The sequence below is a fragment of the Bos taurus genome, chromosome 12 (assembly GCF_002263795.3).
Source record: "Bos taurus isolate L1 Dominette 01449 registration number 42190680 breed Hereford chromosome 12, ARS-UCD2.0, whole genome shotgun sequence".
In the NCBI taxonomy this organism is placed as follows: domain Eukaryota; kingdom Metazoa; phylum Chordata; class Mammalia; order Artiodactyla; family Bovidae; genus Bos; species Bos taurus.
In genome coordinates, this window is record NC_037339.1 from 22,372,449 (window position 1) to 22,390,851 (window position 18,403).

At 44.7% G+C, this 18,403-nt stretch overlaps 2 long non-coding RNA genes across 4 annotated transcripts in view; one reads left to right on the forward strand and one right to left on the reverse strand.

Moving 5' to 3' along the window:
• The window catches only part of LOC132346745 (uncharacterized), a 300,409-nt gene that overhangs the window by 256,968 nt on the left and 25,038 nt on the right, over nucleotides 1–18,403 (forward strand). The window lies entirely within an intron of this gene.
• LOC132346746 (uncharacterized) lies at nucleotides 12,042–15,505 on the reverse strand. The gene is made up of 3 exons (XR_009496685.1): nucleotides 14,964–15,505; nucleotides 14,212–14,277; nucleotides 12,042–12,879 (listed from the first exon to the last, which is right to left on the reverse strand). It is a non-coding gene; the product is annotated as an uncharacterized lncRNA (long non-coding RNA).

The window sequence follows — 18,403 nt, forward strand, 5'->3', positions numbered from 1 at the left end:
CCCCTCTGGCCCCTGCCTCTAGAAGTCCAGCTTGTTGATTCCAGCTAACCCAGCTGTCATTGCTGGCCACAGCTTGTCCCTGGGTGTGTGGGCACCCCTCTAGGCAGCCGTGTCCTCCCTGAGACGTAGCTCACTGTGGGGTGCCCCTTTCTACCTTGCCACCAGTTACATCCGTGCATCATAATTGTACATTTTGGTTTTTTTTAATGAAAACCACAAGATGAAGCTAATAGGGCTCATGCTGGGAACAGATGTTCTTATTCTGCCCAGATGCTGTCCATGGCAAGGCTTCTCGGGCTCTTTCGTACTTTCATTTGGAGTGTTTCTGGTTGAAGTGTTCTCAGGCGGGGCTGAAAAAAATCATGCTGTCCTTCCAGCAAGGAACTGGGCATGGGTCTTTAGGGGGTGTGAAGTAGCCATCCTTGGCATTTTATAATCCATCTGCTTCCTGAGGACAGAATCCTGTTCCTCTTTGAAAACTGCCTTTGCCCACATTTTATAATTAAGCATTCAGATTTTCGCTTTTCTGTTTGCTTCAGTCTCAAGCTAATGTGGCAGTTAACAGTTCTTCCATTTTCTGCTTTATTTGCTCTTCTCTCTGCTTGGAATTCATGGAAGGCTTCTTTTTTTTTTTTTTTTCTCTCTCCCTTAAGAATCTTAAAAGACTATGATAACATCATTCATTCCTTTAATATTTACTGAATAATGTGCAAGGCACGGGTTTATGAAACAGACAAGGTTTCTACTTTCATGGGGCTGATGTTGTGGTCAAGGAGGACAGACAATAAACCAAGAAATAAATATACAAGCTAACTTCAGATTGGAGGGATGAAACAAGAGGGTAGGATAGAGAGAGAGAGCCTGGGAAGTGAGGGTTATTTGTTTAACATGGCCAGGGAAATTCTTTCTGAAGAGGTTACAGTTAAGCTGAGGTGAGGAAAGAATATTCTAGAAAGAGGGATTGACAAGTGCACATAAAGGCCCCAAGGCAGGGGAGAGCTGGGGAGTCAGAGGGCCAGGGCAAAGGCCAGTGTGGTTGGGTGTCCTGACTGTGGGCAGGTGAGGCAGGATCCAGTCAGTGAGGTGGGCGTGGGGACGCATCTCCTAAGACCCTCAGGGTTCTTCCCCACTCCCCACCCCCAAATAATTTTTTTTAAGTCAGCAGAAGAGGACAAAAACTCCTTCCTTTGCATTTGAAGATGAGCTCTGCTCTCCTCTCTGGACTGGTGGGCACATGGTTTACCCCTCTTTCCCCTTCACCCGCGTGCCTTGGTAAACCTCGTTGTGCTGGGCCCTGGGGGCCGTGGTAGGGATGGAGGGCAACCTCAACTCACCCAAATACGCCTAAAGTGGATTGCCTCGAAGCAGCCTTCCATTCTGGGTGAAACGTGACCACCGCCACAGTTGGCATTTCAGAGTCACGCAAAGGCACCCAGACTGTTCCAGTTACCAATACATTCTGTTTCTTTTTACGGCTGAGTATTATCCCATTGTGTGAATATTACTCAGCCATAAAAAGGGATGGAGTTGGGTCGTTCGTACAGACATGGATGGACCTAGTGTCTGTCATATGGAGTGAAGTAAGTCAGAAAGAAAGAACCAGATGTCATACAGTAATGCATACATGTGGAATCCGGAAAAATGGTATAGATGAACCTATTTTCAGGGCAGGAATCGAGATGCAGACATAGAGAAGGAACATGTGCACACAGGCAGGGGGATGAACTGGGAGACTGGGATTGACATATATACGTTACTGTGTGTAAAATAGATAGCTAGTAGGAACCTGCTACATTGCACATGGAGCTCAGCTCGGTACTCTCTAATGACCTGGAGGGGTGGGAGGAAGACCCAAGAGGGAGGGGGCATATGTATACATGTAGCTGATTCACGTTGGTGTGCAGCAGAAACAAACACAACGTGGTAAAGCATCTATAAGCCCAACAAATAAAACAAAACCCAGCACATTCGGTTGGGATGGAGACAAAGTCTTGCAGCTCTGCCTATATTGAAACTCGTATACATACAGAGATGTCTGTGTTATAAGGTGCTATTGAAGCCAGGGGAGGGGGCAACGCATAATGATATGTGATGGCTCTAGATAGCTCCTCCACTCCTGCTAAACTGGTCCTCAGCCATCCCTCTCAGAACAGGCACAGACCAGACTTTGGTCATGGAGTGGTCCAAGGCTGCCTGTGGCTACGTGGTCAGCACTGTGCTGGAGGCCCGTGGGCCCCCTGGGTGGTCCCAGGTCAGGAGTCCGGGCTGGGATCTTCTCACAGAGCCATGGCTTCTTCTCAAGGTATACCCAGCTTTCCTAGACACTGCTCAGACTCGGCCTGCCTACAAAGCCTGGACTGAGCCCATCTCCAAAGATGAGAGAGAAGGTCAGCTTGGGCATCTACCTGGTTTTGTTCAGGAGGGAACTATGCAAACTAGACCTCCATGCAATCTAGAGACATACCCTGAGGGACATTTGGACGAGACTCTGTGACAATGACCCCAACTCCCCGAATCACAGTCACTGACTGTGGAAGTGACTGAAGTCAGTGGGTTCATTGTAAATGGTCCCAAATGTGGGTGGGCAGAGCTGGAGCCCCACAGAGTCAGGGTCCCCACATCCTGCCTCCTTGTCCAGCTCCATGACACCCAGCACTGTGTCACCTCACAGTGAGTGTTGATGGGAGGCCTGGCTGGCTGAGAGATGCCACAGGGCAGACAGATGCGTTTGGCCCCCAGGCCTTGGAGATTGCTGTTCTAGAGTTGGAGTGGTGGGACACCATGAAGCCAGAGGCAGGAAAGAGGATCAGTAGACTCGGAAACACTGGCAGCTCCCACAGACCTGCTGACCCTCGGTGTGAGCCCAGAATGGATAAGACCATCACATGTCGGGAGCCTGGCCCAGACCCGCAGGGGGCAGTGAGTATCGTCCAATGTGACCACGAAGGCCAATGGCACCTGCATGGCAGGAGGCTGCCGGCTCTGGCTTCTCACTCTGCCTACCTGGGCAGATGCTCTCCTCTGCCCTTGCTCGTGAGGACTCATTTCAGGGGCAGGTGCCACAGTTGTTCAGGACAGAAGAAGGCATGCAAGGACCGTGGGCCAGACCCAGATGTTGTGGGGAGACTAGATTTTAGGTATCCATGGGAAGCAGAGCCCTGTGGGCACACAGCAGAGCTTCTGAAGAGTGGCAAGCATTTGTTGGATAAAAAGTGTGTGCTAGGTTGCTTCTGTTGTGTCTGACTCTTGCGACCCCATGGACTGTAGCCCACCAGGCTCTTCTGTCTTTGGGATTCTCCAGGCAAGAATACTGGAGTGGGTTGCCATTGCTTCTTCATAGATAAAAAGCAGGAGAAGGTCTTCCAAGGAACCAGAAACAGCCTTATTCCTTTTATTCATTGACTTTAAACATTTTATATACTGGTGCTGCATTAATGTATCAATAGAAAAAAAGTGGAGGAAAAGTAACCACAATGAAAGGTGAGAGATCAGGGGTAAAGAGGTCACAGGAAGAGGGTGCCATATATGCCAGCATCCTTTGGTCTTAAAGTATCAGTACCTGTATTCCTGAGTTGACAGTTGTCACAATTTCAGCAGCTATTACATATACATATCCATCAGCATATATATATATACACACCTATACATATGTATACCTATATGTTTATATACACATATATGTGTACATATAGGTATACATATGTATTAAACTGTCCATTCAGTTCAGTTTAGTCACTCAGTCGTGTCTGACTCTTTGCGACCCCATGAATCATAGCATGCCACACTTCCCTATCACCAACTCCTGGAGTCTACCCAAACTCATGTCCATCGAGACAGTGATGCCTTCCAGCCATCTCAAAACTGTTCATTACAAAATATTTTATGAACATTCACTCATTCAGTCAAATGACAGATAGTTGAGTCTCTACAAGGTGCCAGATGCTATTTTAGGTAGGAGGAATACGGAAGTGAATGAGACATAAATTTCCTATGCTCTGGAAACCAAAAAATTTGTGTGACTTGCTTGATTACAATATTCACTTTATTGTAGTGGTAAACCCATGATATTGCCAAGATATGCCTATACTTAGTATATTACCTAATGGATTGCTTTTTTTTTTTTTGGTTCAGCTTATTGTATCTGGCATCATTCAGTATGAACACAGTCCATTGGTTGTAATAGTTCTATAGATTCCCATGAGATGCATGTACCAAATCTGATTAGCCATTCTCTTATCTTTAGACCTTTCAATTGTTTCTCAGAATTATTAAAAAATGCTGCCCTAGACAGGCCTGAACATCTTTGTGTATGTATAAGTGTGTATCTTCAGGATAGATTCTTCATCCAAAACTTTCACAGAAGGTTAAAGCTTTGAAATGAGTTTCATTATGAATTATGTGTTTTGATTAATGCTGTTTTGCCAAATGCAGAAAATCATTTTAATCAAAGGTTAGGGGAAAAACTCCTCTAGGATTCTTTTCCTATTTCCCTGCTTTTCACCATATGCCAAAAAAAAATTTTTTTTAATTATTTTCTTGCCAGTAACTGCTTTTGGCTTAGCCAGCAGCTGAACATCACAGTGGGGGTGGAAAGGAGCATTTTTGCTCCAAATTGCATAATTTGGCAAGCTTTCCTACTACGGTAGTCATGTTTTTGCAAGATTTGGTGAACTTTATAAAGGCTGTCTCTCCATCCGTAATTTATTGCAGGAAACCCTGACAGCATGGCTGTCTGTCTCCCCCTAGACTTCTTCCTCTCTTCCCTGAAGTTCTGTTGGAGATCATTATTTTGGGGATCCCAAGGTCAGGTCCTGGCCAGTGTTGTTGACCTTGCTCCTTCTTTGTTGCCTCTTGTATCTAAACCCTTCCCCTTATAACAAAATGTACTTCAGATATGATAATAGAAGGCCAATGGAGAGCTTAGCTCCCAAACTACACTGGTGTGTGTGTGTGTGTGTGTGCTAGGCCATGAATGTGGGCTTCCTGGATGTCTGAGGAAATGTCGTTCCATCTTTGTTTAAGGTGGTGATCATAATCACCTTAAGGTTAAGGTGATCATAATCAATAGTGGCAAATATTCTCCAGCATTTACTGTGTATTAGGCACCATGATAGGGCTTCCCGTGTGGCACAGTGGTAAAGAATCCACCTGCCAAGGCAGGAGAAGCAGGAGACGTGGGTTCAATCCCTGGGTTGGGAAGATTCCCCTGGAGAAGGGAATGGCAACCCGTTCCAGCATTCTTGCTTGGAGAATCCCATGGACAGAGGAGCCTGGCGGGGTCCATGGGGTCCATGGGGTCACAAAGAGTCAGACACAGCTGAGTGACTGAGCACAGCATGCACATTTATATATAGTTAATCTATATTTATATATGAGATATAATATAAATATGCTATATAAAATGTAGGAATAATATACTGTATTTATACCGAATGCATTTCTTAAGAAAAACATGTGCTGCCTCTTTCTTAGCCAAGACACCTAGGGGAAAGTCTCAAAACCTAGGTATAAAGTTGAAAAAGAAAAGAAAACCTAAAGGCAAAACAAACCCAGGAAGAGAAGCAAGACAGAAAAATGTAGAAAGCTGGGAAGGAGATGGCCTCTGATTCTGCACTCAACCTGACTCATGCTCAGTGGGGCATGCGTTCGGAGCTGTTTGTTACAGGGCGATGGAGCTGCTGTGATTCATCCTCCTTCTCTTGCTGGGAATCCATGTGACCAAATGGCCTCTATGAAAAAGCCGCATGACCTTGACCTTTCCCCACGGGCCACACAGATGCGCATGTGGCGAGGAGCCAAGGCAAGTCGGGGACAGTTGGGTGCTTGTGGAGTCAAGCCATGGTGTCCAAATCCAGTTAATCAAGCTGCCCAGGTCCAGCTCCCTGACTTTAGTCCGCAGCAGGTATAACACCCACCAACAGATGAGAAGTTGCAGAAGTAACTCAGTCATAAACATCTTGTCTCTGAAAAGAGAAAATACCTATAAAAGTGCCTGGCTCATGTTAGGGCCTTAATGGATGTTTGTGGAAAGTATTGTTGTTGGAATGAACCCAGCCATGAAAGATCTTGTCTCCCTTCCTGACTCTTAGGTAGTTAGTCAATTCAGCTGGAGGAAAAAGAAAAAAGAGAGCTGAACTACTTTTTAGACATAATAATAATTTCTATTTTCGGTGGTGTTTTCCAGTTTGTAGAGTGCTCCTACATCAATAGCGCTTTTGATTTTTGAGCAGCACTGCAGAGGCAGAGAATGGTAGAGAGAGAACTCAGAGATGGCCGGTGCTTTTCAAGGTCGCACGGTCAAGGCAGAGAATGAAATCCAAATTCAGGCTTCTTCTCAAGAAACTGGAGCTGAAGTTTCTTGGCCTCGTTGGTCAGTTTCATTTTTCAACATTTCAAAGGATTAGACTGATGTTCTAATTTAATCAAAAGAAGATTGGAGTTTGAAACATCACATATGGGGCTTGGCCAACCAAGCCACAATTCCTAAACCAAAACGAAGGGATAAACTAAGCCTAAGAGCAGAGAACCCAGTGTTTGAGGGAGAAGATGGTGAAGGGTGCAGTTTGGAACCACATTCTTGCTTCAGCAGTTTCATCCTCTGAACACAGGGGTGATGTTACTATTATAGGAGATTGTAGTAAGGACTTGAAGGGTTACTGCATTCTCAGTGTCTAGCACAGTGCTTGGCACAGAGTAGGTGATTATTAAAAGCAATTTTTCTATTGCTCATTTCCTTCTGTTTCTCTTTCTCTCATCCTCTTGGCATCATTGTCTTCATTCTCATTTGCTCAGGAAAGTACAAGCGTTCTCTCACAAGAACACAGGACTTAGACCACTCATGGGATCCAAACAGAGGCTCAGAGATTCAGAAGGTGGACTGCTGAGAACCAGCTGGGGACCCCGTAAGCTCCAGGGCTCAGGAAGTCTGAATGGAAAGGTGGGATTTTTCACATCCCCTCCCCTTACCAGACCAGATCAGAAAGATGACGGAGGAGACTCCTAAGAAAGCTGTGTGTGTGTTGATCACTCAGTTCTGTCCGACTCTATGCGACCCCATGGACTTCAGCCCTCCAGGCTTTTCTGTCCATGGGATTCTCCAGGCAAGAATACTGGAGTAGGTTGCCGTTCCCTTTCGCCAGGGGATCTTCCTGACCCAGGGATCGAACCCAGGTCTCCTGCACTGTAGGCAGATTCTTTACCATCTGAGCTACTAGGGAAATCAAGAAAACTCTAAGTACAGATAAAATAATAAAGTTGTGTTTTTCAAATCAGAGTCAGCTGGAAGGTATCTTAAGATACAGCTTGCTGCCCCGTCCTTCTAATGTTTCTGATTCAGTGGGTCTGGGCGGGCCCTCCCCGGAGAATTTGCATGTCTCTCGGGTTCCCAGGTGCGGCTCCTCTCTGGGCTGGGGCAGGCTCTTACAGAACCAGCACGTGGTGGCAGTTGTTATGAATTCTTGACCCGTGAAAGAAAAGGTGAGGGGAGGAAGAGCGTCAGGTGCACTCTGGCTTCCTCCTCACCGCAGCAGGTGTTCTGACCTGGTTCCCCTGTGGGCTCGGACCCACCCAGAGGCGGACACAGGGCTTGGAGCCCTGGCGTGGGGAGGGGCGGAGGGGTCAGCTGCTGTCTCTTCTGTTAATCTCGGGTGTGGACAGACCCTTTGAAGAGCACCCGATCCCCGCTCCGCTTTACCGCCAAGAATTAGGGATGCGCAGGACGGGTTAGAATGACCACTTATAAACAGCAACAGTGTAGGGGTAGTTTTTCTTTTTTCTGGAACATGTGCCAATGGAAAAACATGTGCTGATCATGTTAAATCTCTTGCCTGGTGCTTTGGCTTCTTTCTTCCAGGCTTGAGAGTGGTTGTGATCACCAGGTTACACCTTCTTACTTCCTAGGATCCTTCTGAACTAGGCATGCACCTTCAGCTGGGGTAAGTTGAGGTGGTGTCAGTTCACTTTCCACCCTGGATAAACTTCTTTGCAGTCTTAGCAATGGGGTCGATAAAGCAGGAAGGTCCTTCCTCCCCACCGCCTTCCTTCCTCCCCTCCCCCGATTAAGCTACACTGTTCATTCATTGTTTTCTAAATGCTCTGGTGGTGGGGAGAGAGACTAAGTTGAATATAAGGAGAAGTAAAGTGTTACTCAAGCATACAGTGTGAAGTGGGGGTGAGCGTGGCTGGGGCGGGGAAGTTTCTCTTGTCTTGTTGTTCAGTTGCTCATTCGTGTCTGACTCTTTGCAACCCCATGGACTGCAGCACGCTAGACCTCCCTGTCCTTCGCCATCTCCCGGAGCTTGCTCAAACTCATGTCCACTGAGTCAGTGATGTTATCTAAGCATCTTATCCCCTGTCATTCTCTTCTCCTCCTGCCTTCAATCTTTCCCAGCATCAGGGTCTTTTCCAAGGAGTTGGCTCTTTGCCTCAGGTGGCCAACATATTTGAATATCAGCATCAGTCCTTCCATTGAATATTCAGGGTTGATTTTCTTTAGGATCGACTGGTTTGATCTTCTCTTATCTGGTGCTTCCTAACTCTGGCCCCATCTAAGAATCACCTTGTAGCTTGTACAAACATTTCTATTCAGGATGTGAGATTCTGATTTAAATTCACCTGGGATGGGACCCTTGCTGTTGGAAAATTTCAGTTTCTTCAGGTGATCTTAGTGTGTGGTCAAGCAAGAGATTTGCTTCTCTAAACCAATTTTCCTAAAAAACATCTGGGGTGCTGAGCACAGTTGCATTATCATGGGACTTCCTTTGAACAACCACAAGCCTCAGTGAAGTGGCCTGGAGGCTGCCGCCTATGGGATGGCTTAGAAGTCAATGCCCCAGCCCAAGTTTAGACAGGTAAGTGTACATATCTTGAGACCAGGTGGGCAAGATCAAAAAGGCAAGTTCAGAGAGCAACCAAAAATCCCCAGGCTGAAGATGACAGAGTCTGGGCCCAATGCAGGAACGTGAGCTAAAGGTTCAATGCCAAGAGAAGAGACTGGGTCAGATTATCCCCAGCCCAGGGAGACAGTGCAGGGTTAAAGCTGGATTCTGTCCAAGTCAGAAACTGTGAACGTCCCGTGTCCTGGGCTGGAACCAAGTCAGTGGGTACGAACTCACCTGGGCTGTTCATGTCCAGGTTAGGAATTCCAGGAAGCCAGGAAGCTCTTGAAAGGAGGGAGAGGAAAATAAAGTGTCCAGAGGAGATTGTCTGGTTTCCGTCATGCTCAATGCCAGTTCTGTTACTCTTTTCATAGAACTGACCAGTTTTTCTTTTTAAAAAAATATTTTTTGATGTGACTGCATTTGGTCTTGGTTGCAGCATGCAGGATCTTCGTTGCGGTGCATAGGCTTGGTTCCCCCTCAGCTTGTGGAATCTTAGTTCTCCGACCAGGGATCAAACCCACATCCTTTGCATTGCAAGGTGGATTCCTAAGCACTGGACCAGCAGGGACATTTCTGACCAAGTTTTATTTTTTTAATTAGTTAATTAAATTTTTGGGTTGCACTGGGTCTCCATTGCTGCACTCGGGTTTTCTCTACTTGCAGAGTCAGGGCTACTCTCTAATTTTGGTGTGGGGGCTTCTCATTGCAGGGGCTTCTCTTGTTGCTGAGCACAGGCTCTAGGGCTTGTGGGCTTCAGTAGCTGCAGCACGTGGGTTTAGTTGCCCCGTGGCATATGAGATCTTCCCCCAACCAGGGATTGAACCTGTATCTCCCACATTGCAAGGCAGATTCTTAGCCACTGTACCACCAGGGAAGCCTGACCAGGTATTTCTGATGCATGAATACAGCTAAGATGATGGGATCCATCATAACACTCACTGAGAACACTACATTCCTCCCCTAGTATCCTTGGGGGATTCCTCCCAGGACGGCTGGGGATACCAAAATCCATGGATGCAAAAGTTCCTTATTTTTTTCTTTTTCTGTTTTTTTTTTTTTTTCTGCTTTTTAGTTCTTAAATTATAGTTGATCTACAATATTAGTTTCAGGTGCACCACATAGTGCTTCAATGTCTTTAAAGATTATACTCAATTTAAAGTTATTATAGGATAATGGCTATATTCCCTGTGGCTCAAGCCCCTTGTGCAAATAACATATGCACGTTCCCCCCACCCCCGTATACTTTAAATCATCTCTAGATTGCTTATGATACATAATACAATGTAAATGCTATGTAAAAAGCTGCTGGAACATGGAAATTTTGTGTGTGTGTTTTGGAACTTTCTGGAATTTCCTTTTCCAAATATTTGCCATCTGCAGTTGATAGAATTCATGAGTACAGAACCTGCAGATATGGAGGGCTAATGGTACTCTCTAAACTTTAATAGCACAAATGAATTATCTGGGGAATCTTGTTAAAACAGTGACTCTAATTCAGTAGGTCTACTGAGGCTATGAAATGAAAAAGCTATGGTTTTTCCAGTAGTCATGTATGGATATGAGAGTTGGACCATAAAGAAAGCTGAGCACCAAAGAACTTATGTTTTGAACTGTGGGGTTGGAGAAGACTCTTGAGAGTCCCTTGGACTATAAGGAGATCAAACCAGTCAATCCTAAAGGAAATCAGTCCTAAATGTTCATTGGAAGGACTGATGCTGAAGCTGAATCTCCAATCCTTTGGCCACCTGATGCAAAGAACTGACTCACTGGAAAAGACCCTGGTGCTGAGAAAGACTGAAGGCAGGAGAAAAAGGGGATGACAGAGGATGAGATGGTTGGATGGCATCACTGACTCAATGGACATGAGTTTGAACAAGCTCCGGGAATTGGTGATGGACAGGGAAGCCTGGTGTGCTGCAGTCCATGGGGTTGCAAAGAGTTGAACACAGCTGAGCGACTGAACTGACTGAATTTAGTAGGTCTGGGGTGGTGGGGTGGGGGTGTGGGCTAAGACTCTACATTGCTAACAGTTTCCAGGTGATGCTGATCTGAAGACCACTCTTGGACAACACAAGCCTGGAGGACAGGGATGTCTGCTCAAATGCATTAAAGAACACCCGGCAGTGTGCAGTTTGGTTATCCTGCCTGTGGAGGCTGACATCGGATTTTCCCCTTCCTCAGATCTCTCGAGAGAGTCTGTGGTTTTCCCAGGATCCACTTTCTTAAGGAAAGTGACTTTCTGCTGATGTAAGTACGAGGAGAGCATCACATCACAAACAATGAAAGGATAGCATCATGCTGTAAACAAAGTCTGCTTGACATCACCCCCCTCCCTCCCCACACCTGTGCCTCACAGCAGACCAAGAGTCTACAGACTAAGGCAGACTTGCGTTGACCCAGTGAAGCAAGAACCATCAATAAGTAACCTGTTACCTGGGAATGGAGCAACAATTCTTTCATAAATGAATGTCAATGAGGTATAATTTTCTGCTGTAGCAGAATTTCACCACCTGACAGTATTCTTAATATACTTTAATTAAGAGGTTAATCTGTTGTAGAAATTGCTTTTCTCTGAAGCCACCTGAAATCAATTTAAACTCAATTACAAGTGGTTAGCTATTGTTTATGTGGTTAAAGATTAGAGAATACATTTTTGCTTGTCAGGAGCCATCCGAGCAAATTTTGAATGTCACGATCAGAAGAGAAGCTGAATAGCTGAGTGCTTCTTAATGGCCATGGAGAAACCATTAGAAAACGTAATCAGTCATATTTGATGACTTGACCTTGGGACTCTTCTTGAAAAGGGTCTAATCATGTCTGTCCCATAAGTGCCACCATGATGGCTCTGCTGAAATTAATTGATCATTACGTGCTTTCTGAGAGCCTAATATACCCTATTTGATGGAATATAAATTGCAAGAATAATCTGTAAATTATATAACAAGCTTCAGAATACATTTGCCCTCTGTCTTTTTAGCATAGATTAAATCTGACAGCTAGTTTCAAAATGATCAAAATCGTTTAACTCCTCCAATAAGTTTGGAATGCTTAAATTTTACAAAGAAAAAAAAAAACCTATCACGTGACATGTGCCCAGTCTAGAAATGTGAATCGCAATCCATTTTTCCATTAATAAAACATAGAGATTAAAAGAGGTCTGAGAAGGTTTTCTGGGGCTTGAATGCATTATTTTATTCAATTACTTAGTAAAGGGCTTAGCTGTTATTAAAAATTTGGATACGTGTCAGAGACAAGGAAACTGTTTTGAATCATCTTCACTTTCAAGCTAAGTATATGAAAGAATTACACGTCTCTAATTGGCCAGGCAGTTAGCTAATGTGATGATACCCCATAGTTTGGCTGAGCCATCTACAATGACAGCTCCCTCCGCTGATTATTGGTAGGTTAAAAGTTTCTTGTCATCCTTTCAGGTGTCAAAATGATTAATCCAATTACCTCCTCTGTTTCTGTGTATTCTCCTGGGATCAAGACATTCTGCTCTTATCGTATACACAATCCACGACATTTTGGTTAAAGTTGCAAGAAGGCTTCCTCTAGAACTCTTCCCCTACTCCAGAGAATTATTAAAAGAGTTTTCCTTTGAGCCGGCACTTTCATATTTGAAGTAAACATTCCAGGATTTTCTTTCATACATGGTGAATAGTTAACTATTGAGCAGAAGTCCATTGTTTCTGCATAATTGGCATCATGAGAGACGATCACGTTTTTGGAGACTGAAAAAAAAAGTGGGATCAGGTGGGCACAGTAGTGTTTTGTATAAGAGACGGAGGCAGCTTCCTAGATGCCAGGATGGTGGAAGGTTTTCTGGGAACCGGGCCTTTGAAAGCTAACATCTCCTGGGAGTTGAGTCAGGGGTGAAGTTCAGCCATAGGACCATACTTATTACATTAGGGCTCTTTGCCAGATCCTAGCTCTGTCCTTTAATAGTTGTGAGCCTTTGGGCAGACTTCTTAGCTTCTTGAGGCCTCGGTTCTCCCAACTGTAAAATGGAGATAATCATGAAGGTGAACGGCAGTAGAGTGGATAAAATGCCTGGTAGACTGTCACACGTGTACACTTAGCAAGCTCTTCATCATAACTAAGCAAAGCATACAATGCCTTTGCTGTCTCTCTTTTCTAAGTCCTAATCAGGGGTGCAGGATTTGAGAAAGATGGTTTTTCCTGGCTGGTGAAATTTTTGATATGAAAAGTCTCACCAAGTTACGGAAAGGAAGCGGTCTTTGATTTTTCATTTCAGAGATATCCTTTACGACGACTCTTTCCAGAGTGAGGATGAGAGGTGGGGGAGAGGAAAGATTTTCAAGACAATCTGTTCGGGGAGTAGGGGTCTGAGCTGTCATCTCAGTTCAGCTGTGAACCAGCTGTGTGAGGCTGAGAGTTGGGGTCCCTCCTTCTTTGGGCTCAGTTTATTTGTATAAAATGACAGGGTTGACCAGATGTCTGTTAAGGTTGCTTAGCGCACTGAGACTCCATGGTCTTGTGCTGCTGGCTGTTTCTATAAGACCTTTCCTGCTTCCCACCCAGAAAATGGTTGGAGGGTGGGCATGGATAGTGCAGTCTGGAGAGTGCAGTGACTGCTAGGCTTTCAACCTCCTGACCCCGCTGCTCGTGGCACAGAGGGTCCCACGTGGGTGGCCACATGTGGGTGGCCATTCACTAAGGAAAGGTCACACAGCCTTTAAACCTCATGTCTCCTTTTGAGAAACATAAAACAAAAATTCTCCACTTCCTCAATTCCAATAAGTTTCATACACTTTATGATTTTAGGGGGTGCCTGCTCTGCTTTCCCTGTCTCACCCTTCTTCAAATGAAAAGAGGTCTTAAAAGAGCAACCTGAGGGCCACATTCAGCCCATGGATGATGTGATTCCACCCCCTCCCCCCAAAGAATTTCCACCACTGGAGTTAACTACTAGCATTTAAAAATTGGAAGATTTCATGTAAAACTCAGATTTCTGGCTTCTTTTGAAAAAATAACAAAGAAGAAACTATCACCAGAACGTCCCCCAGAAGGATGGCCTGGTTCTTACATCAGTGGGTGAAGAATCTGGCCAAGACATGAAAAGGGCAACACCCAGACTCTGTCCTCTTGAACTTCTTTAAACTGGCAGAAGATCATCATGTTGACCAGTCACCCCGAGGCCCTTGTTGCAAAGGAGCCTGTGGAGGTAACCTCACTCCTGCCCGCTGGCTGGCTTCACTCCTTCAAGCTGCCCACCAGACCTCCTAAGCACATGTGTGTGCCCTTCTTGTGGGTTCATACATGAAGTCTAACCTCTCAGAGTTCCAGTTCCTTAAGATTCAATACTCACAGGGCTTTCCTGGTGGCTCAGTGGTGAAGAATCCTTCCCAGCTGGGACTAGTGGTAAAGAATCCTCCTGCCAATACAGGATACACAGGTTTGATCCTGGGACTAGTGGTAAAGAATCCTCCTGCCAATGCAGGATACACAGGTTCGACCCCAGGGTGGGGACAATCCCCTGGAGAAGGAAATGGCAACCCACTCCAGTATTCTTGCCTGGAAAATTCCATGGGATACATGTACGCATATGGCTGAGTCCCTTTGCTATTCACCTGAAACTTTCACAACATTGTAATCGGCTATACCCAATACAAAATAAAAAGTTACCAAAAAAAAAAAAAAAAAAGCGCACTGTCCCTGGGAATGATTTTCCTCAGAGGCTAAGTCATCTTCCAGCTCTGAATTTCTATGATTCTGTTTTCCTTTGCTGTCCCACAAGAGCTGTGCCTTTTGGCCACATGTGAGGACTCATCCTTAGTGTAAACCCACATGTGACTTCCCATGACACACCACGGTGTGTTTGCCAGTCAGACCACAGGTGAGTCCTGTTGAAAACAATCCTGAAAAAATCTGACCCAAGAGCAGGTTTGTATTAGAACCTAAGCTTCACAAAATTCGAGCTAGTGAGGACCACACCAGCAGGGGCTCATGTCAACCCATGGCATTGAGCGCAATGTGCGGGTCAATGACTGACCTCAGATTGAGTCAAAGGCCATGAAATCAATATCTACAGAGTAACCTTTGTCCAATATTCAGCATTACCTTGAATCGAGTCCTTCACTTGAGAACTCATTGACTGAAGTAAATGTAGGAGCAGGTGCTGGCGGAATACACGTGCAGACAAAAGGAAATTCCAACTGAGAAGATAATCTCCATTGATTTAGTCACACAATGAAGGGTTTCACTCCCGTGCAAAATACTTTAACAGGCGAAGGTTCTCTGCTCTGTACTCTAAAAATTCTAACTCCATTTCCCTAGAAATAGCATGCAGACTATGTCACATTCAGTTCCTTCTGTCAGCTGAACTGTCTGGCATGGAATTTGGGGGCTGATTCATTTTGTCTAAAAAGGAAAAAAAATAGGTCATTTGCTTTTTCTCTCCATAATTCTTTTGTTCATTCATTGGGTACTTCAGCCAAATCCTATTGAAGGAATGAAGTGTGCCTTACACAGCGTGCAGATATGGTGTGAGGTTAGCATTCTCCAGTAAAGCTGTCCAAATATTTTTATAAACTAGTTAAAAATACAAATTCTGCCATCCTCCGGCAACCATCATATCTGTATCTTGTCCTCTGACCTTTTGTATGTGTATTTCCCAGGTGGCTCCGTGGTAAAGAATCTGCCTGCCAATGCAGGAAATGCAGGTTCAATCCCTAGATCGAGAAGATCGCCTGAAGAGGGAAATAGCAACCTACTCCAGTATTCTTGCCTGGAGAATCCCATGCACAGAGGAGCCTGGTGGGCTACAGTCCATGGGGTTGCAAATAGTCAGACACGACTTACCGACTAAACAACAATAAAAAAGTGAATACACAAATTTTTCATTTATCTTTTTAACTCTATGTATTTGCTACATAGACTTCATTTTTAATGAGTAGAGAGGAATCAATCAAATGATATATATGCCATTGTGGCAGATTGCAAAACCGTCTCTAATTCTTTTGGGGGTGGAATGGGGCAGGGAGAGAGTCACATGTTGGACAGCATGTGAAATCTTAGTTCCACGACCAGGGATTGAACCTATGCCCCCTGCCTTGGAAGTAAGGAGTCTTAGCCACTGGACCCCCAGCGAAGTCTGCATCCCTCTCTGTTTCTGTCTCCTTTGCAATGTGACTTTATAGCCTCTCCCATCAGGGAATACAGTTGCTTTTCTAACCCTCGGAATATGGGCTGGCCTTGTGACTTGCTCTGACCACCCAAATGTAGCAGTAGCAAGTGGTGGCGTGCTGATTCCAAGCCGATGCCTCGAGAGGCCTTCAGTACTTCCTGCTTGCCTTCTTGGAACACTGCTGTAGACTATTATCATGAGAAAAAAACCTCTAGCTAGCCTACTAGAGTCTAAGAAACCACGTGGCATGGGGGCTGGTCACCCCAGCCATCACAGCGACCCCTATCCAGACCAATCAGCTCCTGGTTATATGTCATCTAAAATCATGGACAGATAATTCAAGTACTAATAAAAGCAATGGTAATTTTTGTTTGCTAACATTCATTGAAATCTTGTTATAGGTGATCAATTAATCTGCGTCCTTCCTTCTTTTTAGACTTAATTGTCTCTTCATTTACTAATACCCTTAACTAACATTTACCAAATGCCCTTAGATAGGTATTTGATAAGATTCACTCATTCATTGATACGTCTGTGAGCTGGGCATGATCCATATTTGAGGATACAACAGTGACTATAAAAAGATGCTATTCTTGGGGGCTTCCCCGGCAGTTCAGTGGTTAGAACTCCATGCTTCCACTGCAGAGGGCCTGGGTTCCATCTCTGGTGAGGGAACTAAGATTCCCACAAGCTGTTTGGTGCAGGCAAAAAGAAGAACATTTCCTGTTCTTAAAAAATTTACATTCTAGTGGAATAGGGGACATGCAATAGACAAATTGATGGCATGTCAGTTGGTAATAAGTGTCATAAGAAAATAAAAAGCAGGGAAGAGAGATAGTGACAGAAGCAAAGTAGAACGAATAAAGAATGTTTTGTGAAGGTGATCCAATAGAGGATAAATCTAAATTTTTGTTTTGAAGTCTTGAAATTGTTCGCTGTTTTGTTTTTTCTTTAGGATAAATTCAGATAATCTCAATCTCTTTAGGGCAACAGTTGTAACTTGCTGAAAGGCCCTCTACATTGCATTTGTACACCTTTAGAGAAGGTCCCTTGGAAAAGGAAAATTATCTTAACCAGCAGTAGCATCTGACCCTGGAGGTCACCTTGTCCTTAACTTGTCAAACACCGTTTGCAGCCAGTCTGACGTCAATCAGCAAGGGTTGACATATGATTCATCCGAGCTCGTACCATTGTTGGTTCCTGTTATTGTTTTTCCCCTCACATTGTAGTTAATCATTTGTTTGAGTTCGGTTAAACACTCACGTGCTTTATTCGGCCTTTTCCTACAGTTTCATCTGGGCCAAACCCTTGGTGAAAGTGTGCATTTGAGTCAGGTCTCTATTAATGATCTAAGGCCTTCTCTCCTGTTCCCGAGGGGCCAGCACACTAAGGGATGAGAAGCTAGAAGAAATGAATCCGGTTTGTAAGCCAAAATCACAAATATCCTTAAGTTGGAGAACAGAATGCGTTTTTCTTGCTATGAGCCAACTTCAGAGAATCTCGAAGGTTCTCTTTTTGCCTCTGAAGTTACTGTCAAGTCTTAAAATACTTCAATCCTGAGCCACTGACCTGAATCCACTACAAATAACCAGAGAAGGAAGGATGATGGGGATTTAAGGATAAACACAGGAAGGACAGAGACCAGACTCCACCAGGATTTCAAAAACCCAGATCTGCTTACAAAGTACGTTCTAACCCAAAGTTGCTGAGTTGAAAAGTCACCCCCTAAGATATGCAGACACAAAGGGAAGAGTTTAATAAAACTCTCCTCTTCCTAGCCAGGGGGAGGGAACCGCAAACAGCAGGAGGCTTTTTAGCAAGTTTTTCTTTCCTTCTTTCCTTCCTTTCTTCTCCTCCCCACTGCTTTCCCTCCCTCCCTCCTTTCCCTTGCTCCATGCCTCTTTCTTTCTTTCCTTCCTTCCTTCTTTCTTCTCTTTCTGCCTAAAATATCCTTCTTCTTAGCTTGACAGCATACAGGACAGACCCTCTGGCCCTGACTTGCACCTTCTGGATTGAGAAGCCGCCTTCTTCCTACCCACTTGTCAGAAGGCTCTTTGCCCTCAAACCCAAAAAGAGGTAGATCTCCTTACCATCCACAATCTATTTCTGATCAGGCTCCAAATGAAACTTCAGACTAGCTTCGAGTCTTTCAAAGTCAGGCCACGCCACTAACTCTGGGCCCTGCTTGCAGAAACGACTAATGATTTGTTGGTAATCTTCCCAAATTCAAGGAGCCTGCAAACTCTTGAAACGGGGCTTTGGAAATGAAAAAGAAGTTTCCCTTCTTAGTTCATCTCCTCACCATCTGGCTAAATGTTATCATCCTTATTGCACTATGATTAATTTTTTTATGCCATAGATTTCTGCTAATTAA